Source organism: Ictidomys tridecemlineatus, chromosome 8 (genome assembly GCF_052094955.1).
Source record: "Ictidomys tridecemlineatus isolate mIctTri1 chromosome 8, mIctTri1.hap1, whole genome shotgun sequence".
In the NCBI taxonomy this organism is placed as follows: domain Eukaryota; kingdom Metazoa; phylum Chordata; class Mammalia; order Rodentia; family Sciuridae; genus Ictidomys; species Ictidomys tridecemlineatus.
The window spans coordinates 4,623,311-4,631,469 of record NC_135484.1 but is presented as its reverse complement, the minus strand read 5'-3'; the positions used below and the strand labels follow the sequence as shown (position 1 = coordinate 4,631,469).

The following is an 8,159-nucleotide window of genomic DNA, read 5'->3' as shown; positions in this document are numbered from 1 at the left end:
GCAGAGCCCCCCTTCCTCTCCCTTTTTTAATCGCGGTCGGAGAGGCATTGTTTCCTTGTTATTCTTGTTTTAATAAAACTAAAGACCGCAGAGAAGAAAATAGCCCCCAACTCTAGGCACCCTGTGAACAAGCCAATGACAAGTTTTCCGGGCGGGCTTTCAATCCCGCTGGATCTCCTGGGATCTGAGATCTGGTACCTTTTCTCCAAGCCATGGGCTGACAGTCCACCAGGGCTGTGCCAGGCTGAGATTGGCAGCCTAATTTGAATACCAATGCTGCCCGGGCTGGTTTCCAGAGCCCAGGGGAGCCACAGGGGCAGGCAGGGCGGGAGAGGGAGGGAGTCAGGGGGCGAGGGGCCTCCCGCCCGGGCTCCCTGCCTCCTCTCACTCCAGTGCCCTTCTCTGCCCGGTCTGGCAAGGCTGCTTTCTGGGCCTCAAGGATCCCTGTCCCAGTGCGAGGGGGGAAATTGGCAATTAAAAGAGAAAGAAAGAAAGAACAGAAACCTCAAAGCCTGGGATTTCTGTCACCTCCATATTAGATTTCATTAGGATGCTGTCCCGAGAGAGGAGTTTGGGGCTTTTGTTGTTGTGTTGTCAAAGAGTTTAAAAGTACTAACAGGATGTTTTTATCTTTACTAGGAAAAAGACAGGCGCCCTTTTGTGCTAATGGAGCCCAGCTAACATCTACGAACAGGGAGACTTTCTAAAGGGAAAGTGGGTTCCTACAATAGTATCAAACAAAATAATCTGCTCCACGGGAAACAAGATGGGCTCTCGTCAGAACCCCTGAATGGAAGTTATCTGGTATTTTTCCATGGATGAAATTTTTAAAACTCGGAGATTATCTTTATTCCTCCCAAGAAAATGTTTTAAATGGAAAAGATGGTGGTTCTGCATTTTCATATTGTGAAATATCTTTTTTAAATATTTTTGTAGCTTTTGAGAGTCTAACTAACTGCCCTTGCAGATGGAAGCTCCAGCTTGTCTGGTGTCGGGGCTCCGGGCTCCTCCCTGGCCCTCTTTCCTGGCTGGGGCTCTGGGCAGGCAGGGTGGGGCATGCAGGGTGCCCTCCTGGGGCCCACTCCTGCACTCACCTGCTGCTTGCATTTGTGGCTTGGGTAGCCCCACGCCAGCGACATCAGACAGGCAGGGTATTGTCCCTATCTTGGACAGCTATAAATTGTCATCATCAGCCACTGCTTATTAGGTATTCGCGGGCATAGGGAGTCCTGCCAGGAACAATCAGTGAGAGCCGAGGAAACACGGATGAAGCCGACTCGTTCTCAAGGGACAAGATGTCTCGAGCTGGTTATCATGTGCACGTCAATTTACTTCTTTGTTGACCATGGAAACCATGGCCCCTGACTTCTGCACCATTCTTCCACCAAGGCTGGCAAAAGCCCTGGCCTTGCTACAGAGCAAGAATCCTTCTCATACATGATGTCTCCGAGACTTAGGTATTTGCACAGTATTTCTTCCTTCTTTTTGGTCAGAGCTCAGCAAGAGAGCGTTTACTGTAAGAACCAATAAGATAGCATGGGTAGAGTTCTTCTTGCCATGCTAGCCACATCCAGGAACTTGACCAAGTTTTGAAAACATATCTGATCTGAAGGAAGGGGAAGGTGGAGGGAACCCTCGCTATTCCAGGAAATCTCTTCTCTGTGGCTGTCACTGACGTCACCTTTTCTGTGTGCTTGAGAATCTTCCCTTTCCCGGCTGATGAAATTCATTATTGAATGGAGAGGGGGAAGTTCACAATCCACATCTTTAGCCTAATTAATAGACACAGTGGGGCACTGTTTTCACTCCCGCTCTCCTCTCAGCAGTGTGTGTGTGTCGTCTACCCCACCTGCACCAACCTCTTCAGGGCTCGGAAGGGCCACAAGCAGGTGAGTTGCTGGCTGAGCCCAAAGAGCCAAACAGGTCAAACCAGTCTTCCTCAGCTGTTATCAGATGGACCAGAATGCTAGCTGAGCACAGGAGGCGCATCAGGGGGTCATGGGAGCAAAGGGCTCTTGGACGCACAGGCTGGTTCCCCCTGTGCATCGTGGGGGGGATTCTATGCCTGTCCCCTCTCGGCCGCAGACTCCCCCTCCCACAGCCTCAGCTGCCAAGGCTTTTCCATGCACACCTTCTACAGACCAGGCCACCACTTACGGCTTAGCCTGTGTTGATTTTCTTCACTTCAAGTGACCACAGTGTCCCATGCACTGGGTTTGGTAAAATTTGGTAAGTGAAGGAAAGAACAAAGACCTCTCTTTTTTCCATTTTCTCTGTTAGGTAGGTAGAACAGTAAGAATAGCCTCTTCATTTATTTAGTTTTTACTTTCCCCTGCTTTGACCTTTAAGCCTCTTCAGGGGCAGTCACTTTGTGCTGTGGGCCTGGACTGCGTTTTGGAGGACAGGGAGGGGTGCAGGAGGAGCTGGGGGCCCCTTCCGCTCACAGTGTTCCCCTGCAAGGTGCATGGATCTGCTGGGGTTGTCGCTTAATATGTCATCTTTTTAGAGGTCTCAGGATTGTGCAAACCCTTGGATCAATTTAGTCTCATTCCACAGCATTGTTTCCAACTGCTGCTCAGCGACGGCAGCCTTCCCAGGAGCTTTGTTAATGAATATAATTTTGCAGCAACAAAAGAAGCTAGGAGAACCGAAAGTTCTAGAGGGAAAAGGGAAAACAGCACTTTCTTTTTTTTTTTTTTTCCAGGTCGAATTTTCTAAAGTTGCAACTGTTTTCTCCAACAGACACATTCACATGGCCCCAGTTTAGTGAATGCTAAGCTCTTTCCCTGGGAGGTTTTGAATTACCCACCTATCAAGATATTTGCTCATGTTCAAGAGCTTGAAATCCTCATTTAGGATTCTTTTCGGCAGTAGTATCACACACACTTTCTTTGTGCACTCTCCAATTCAAAAGGACATGTGGTGCTTTTAAACTGTGTCAAGCCACAATAATGAGAAACTAAGAAATATTACCCTGGCCTTAAAAAATGGGACTCCATAAATTTCGGCCATGTCGGAAACGTGAACAATACATCCAGGCCCCTTCCCTTTTCTTTCACTCTCATTCCTTCCCTCCACTTTCAAGAACCCTCCACCGACTCCAAGGCTGCCCTTGCACAGGGACGGCCTACTGCACCCTTGCAGGATAGCGGGCGGGTACTTCTCCTCATGAGTCGTATTTCAGCCACCAGGGGCACAGGGGATACGGGTCTGGTTTTTTAATGCATGCAAGCGGATGAGCATTTTTTGTGAACTAGCTCCTCAAAATCCACTTGTTTCCAGTGGCAATCAGGACACGTGGATAAGCAGCCCGGACACCAGCAATCCTGCAGGTCAGCCACATCTTTCCACCCCAGTGAGAGGCACTGTGCGTGACGTTACCACCCACTCCTAGGTTTCCAGTGTGTCTGTGACACACCCACCTCGTCCTCATGGGCTTGAGCCATGCTCGGTGGTGGGTGGTATGTGCATTAGTGGATGAAAAGCGGGTGCTGCTTGTTCCTCACTGGTCCTTGTGCTCCCTGATTGGAACAGGAAACACAGATTTCCCCCAGGAACAGTTGGACACAGGCCCAGGCTTGCACGGTGCTCACAGCCCCCCAGGCCATGGGTGCTAAGACACTGATCACGGCCCTGCAGGTGTGCCTGGCGCTATAGGAACACAGCGGAGCTGGCTGTTGAGTTTGATCTTGGGAAAACTGAAAAAATGATGAACTGGGTTTTACCAGAAAAGTCAAGGAGAGACAAGCAGCAGTGTTGTTAGGTGACAGGAGAGAGAGAGGACAGGGTCACATTAGGACTTTTGTGGGCCCAAGGGACTCTTCGTGCGTCCTTTCTTTCGTAAAGTAATATGTCCGCAGTTATATTTTATGCGTCTGCTGGATGAAGATGAATATATTAATACTGTTTATTAAAAACTTATTCTTTTCTTCTGATGTTAAAATACTGGAACATTTTGTGGTTCCCTAAAAGTGTACCGGGCCCTTGGACTGTGCCTGTACTGGTCCTGGGAGATCAGCGGGGGAGAGAGAGGAGAAAGGGAAGCCCAAAGTCCCAGGAAGAAGACAAGGAAAGAGGCCCCAGAGAAAAAGACCACCAGGGTGGGGTGAGGGGCCACAGAAGAAAGGATGAGGCGCGTCCCTGGGAAAGCAGAAGGAAAGCAGACCGACGGGCAGACAGGGAGGGGCCAGGCAGAGTGTGGCCGCCGCCGAGGACCCGGGTACAGGTATTTCAGGAGCTCTGTCCTTGGGTCCCTGCGCCCCCCCACCCGGGGGGGGGCCTTTGTCCTTCTCCAGGGGACAGCTGGAGTTTCTGCCACAAGTGCCACAGGCGGGAAGGTGGCCTCAGCTGGGCGTGGACGGTGGGGAAGACGCTGCCAGACAGCAAGCCTGCTTCAGAGGCCGATTGCATGGGAACAAGTAGCCTGGTCCCCACAAACGGGGAAATGGGGGGCGAGTGCGACAGCCCTGCCCTGGAGGTGGATCCTGCACGGCTCCGATTTTGGACTTCATTAAATTCATTTTGCTGTTATTGCTATTGCATATTTGCAGAGAAAACTGTGTGCAGGGATAGTGATTTCATGTGCCTGTTCATTTTAATATTCCCTGTATTCCTCTGAGGAAGAGGTCATGGTTGTCCATTGATTAAACCAGAAACCTGGCTCAGACTCTGTGCCCGGCCCAATGCTGTGTGTGTGTGTGTGTGTGTGTGTGTGTGTGTGTGTGTGTGTGTGTGTTCAATTCACATTTACACTGCCTTTCTAGGTACAGAAAGCTCCAAAGAGCACTGATTTCACACTGATTAGGGTTATTCTTACAAACTTATTCCCAAATCTGCCTGACCCTGGTTTTCACCCAGCTCTTGAATGAAATCCCCAACCCCCTGGCCCATCATGGGTGGGACCTGGCTGACGTCTGAAGCGCAGAGCCAGAGTGAGCTGTTCCTCTGACACTTAGGCATAAAATTTGGCAGACCAAATGTTTATGTTGATGAAGTTTCCCTACCACAGCTTGGAGTTCTCGTGTATCTGTTGATGACATGCAAATCGTTTCCCTTAGCATGCAGAAAATCCAAATGTAATTCAGGAAACATTTCTTAGAAACAGCAAGATGTATGGAAGGTTGTCACATTCAATGCATAATTTGGCAAGTTTTATTTTTTCCCCTGTAAAATATAATTTTCACGGAATACAGCGCCCAGGAAAGAGATTCTTATGTGTCGGGACTGAATAGAGCGTCACAGAGATCAGCCCTGGTGAGCTTCCAGAGAGCCCTTGACTTCACTGTGCCTCACACCAGAAGACAGCACAGGGCCAGGGTCATGTGCTTGGTCCAGGCAGGGAGAGATTATGGAGCAGCATGAATAGCTTATTGTGGTTCACTGCCCTGCAGGCGGGCAGCTGACTCGGGCCCCCTCCCTCCAGCGGCTGGGGACACAGCCGTTCCACTCCTGCTCTTCTTCCTTGAGTCTAGTTCAACTGGACCACAGGGCGGATGATTCAATGGACTAAGATTAACACGGGGATTCAGTAAATCTTGGCTCCTAGCTGTGGCTCCATTGTTAATTCACCAAGAAAGGCCAGTAAATTAGTCTAGCTTTTATGTGCTAATGTTTTCTCTTTTTAAAAAATGGGCACAATAACAATGAGATGCTATGAATTGTGCAAAAAGTTTCTCTAATGCAAGTCTCGTTGATGTATTATCCTGCTTACGGAGAGGAAGTTGGATGTTCAGGACTTCTGGAAAAAAATGTATACAACGCCATTGGGTCTGTCCTTTCGTGACAGGGCTGCCAGCACTGCGGGTGATTCTCAGGGTCATGTCTGTTCTCTCAAGTCTGCAAAATGGAGAAGCACTAACCTTAAGTAACCACACTTGGAAACCCATAGCCTCTAGTTACTCACTAACAAGTACCCAGTGAGGACTTACTGTGCAGAGTACTGACCACCGAGAGAAACGAGAAACTGTCCTGAACCCCAAAAGACCACAGTCTAACTGGACACAGACGCAGGATGACCATGATACAAAATCATAGTTTCTAAACATTGGGCAACAGGAGAGCTTTAAACTCTGTGTAGCTTTCCTGTAAGCAAAATGCCCCGAACACAGGAGGGTGACAACGAATCATACCCGAGACCTCGGGTAAGGAGGTGAGCTTTACAACTGGCTGATGGATGCTGGCAGCTGTGAGATCCTTGTGAAAATGGCGGAGGAGGAACAGTGGGCTGGGCACCAGCCAGGAGGGGCCTGGCGCAGCACACAGCTCTGTGGCGTGGCGCAGAGCTTAGGACTCCACAGAGAGGCACGGCGTCAGTGGGCCTGGGCCTGTCTATTGGGACCAGCTGGTAAAATATCCCTACAGTGATATTTACCTCTGTGCAAGGAGCACTGGGCCATCTGAGGTTTTTAAGTATGATGCTGTCAAAAATCCTGTGGTGGCAGAAGATGAAGGGTTGGAAGGACCAGGGATAAGTCAGGGGCTGGCTAAGGGGTTGTTGTACCCCGACATATCGTCACATGACAACACCAGAAAACACTGCAGTGGGACCAGATCAACTTTCTGAGAGCCAGATCCTCATGTTCCGACCCTTGGTCCACCAAAGCCATGGTCCTCCACCGTGTCTGCGGCTCCCCTGCCCTGGGTGAGGGGACCATACCTGGCCTATTCTAAGGTCACATACATTTTCATTTACCCCCAAATCCATGCAGAACTCTCAGACTTGGCAGATTTCCCTCTGGGACCTAGGGTTCAGATATCCTCAGGTCAAGGTTTCAACCTTGAAAACTCAGGCTACTGTTTACCAGGGTGTCCTGGTGGTCCCTGGGCCTGGCCCACCTATCCCTGGGGTCCCCTACACCCTCCCTCCGTACACCCTGGGTGCATGTGATTCATAGTCGTCTCTTGGTCCTGCTTTTTATTTATGTGAATTTTCTAGATTCTGTTTGGTTTGTGGTGCTGAATAGTCCCAAGGAAACACCTTAGCCAATCGCTGGCAGCGTGGCTCCCCCTGAACTGTGCTGAGCCACCTGCGCTAGACACAAAGCTGCCAGCGTTCAGGAATGCGGGACAGAAAGGAAAGCCACTACAGCCAACTCCCACCGCCTTTTCGGCCTGGTCTGCGCTGCGCCTTTGTTGGGATCTGTGTGTCCCCTAAGGAGTCTTGGGAGGGGTGCCCTTTGCTTGAGGCCCTGGAGAGGTGGACAGAGAGGTTTGTGGACGCAGCTCCTGGCGCGGGACTATTTTTCTTGGTTTAAATTCTGAACAGAGCCAGGAGAGCCCCTTTCTGGCACCAGCTCGTCCTGAGCATTTGCTGTCCCCAAAGGCAGTGGCCTCCTCGTTGTTGGTCACTCTGAAGAGAAACAGCGTGGCAGTTGTCCTGTGTTTCCTCTTTCATTTCTGCTCGGGATTTTGTTGGGCTGTTGGGAAATCCTCGAGCTGGTTGGTGTAGTTGGACTGCCTTGTACCACGTTGTGTCTGTGACAGTTGCCTGGAAAGACGTTTGTGTCTTTACCATGGTTTCAGATGGCAGTTAAAATAAATAATGAGCACAACAATAAGGTTTCCAAATGCATTCATCAAGCTGCCCGTTTTACTGTTCCTCTGTCCGCTTTAAGTGTGGGTCTAGCTGTTTTAGCTCTTGACTTTTTGTTTTGTTTCCTTCGTAAATATTCTTGATATATAATTGTTTTCATTAATTCTTAGTGCTTAGGTTGTTACACACTTTATTTTGTGTTTTTATAGAGTTCATTTGCCTTTTTTATGACTATTTTTCCCATTTTCTGGGAGTCATTGAGTATAGCACATTGATTATGCAAAATCTTTTGAGCTCTTATCACATTTATATTTTATTCTAAATTGTTAAATTTCACAAAATTGGTCTATATCTTTACTTTACAGTCATACTGAAAAAAGAATGTATCATTTTGGCATGCTCAGAATGTTCGCAACCCCAGAGTTTTTTTTTTTTTTTTTTTTTTTCCCAAGCACAAAATGTGTCCAAGAGCTCAGGATAGCCTCAGAGGCACAAAGGTAAAAACAACAGAATTATTTCCTTTACCCCTGGGTTTGACAAAATGAAATACACCCAGAAACAGCATGGAAAGTAAATAGATTGATTGGGGATTGAAATTTCAGGTTTATTTATCTAAGATGCTTATGAT

General features: G+C 48.7%; 1 long non-coding RNA gene across 1 annotated transcript; it reads left to right on the top strand.

Moving 5' to 3' along the window:
* The first annotated feature begins 320 nt into the window (after nucleotides 1-320).
* LOC120889193 (uncharacterized) lies at nucleotides 321-4,683 on the top strand. The gene is made up of 2 exons (XR_005733089.2): nucleotides 321-1,889; nucleotides 2,705-4,683. It is a non-coding gene; the product is annotated as an uncharacterized LOC120889193 (long non-coding RNA).
* Nucleotides 4,684-8,159: the final 3,476 nt, after the last annotated feature.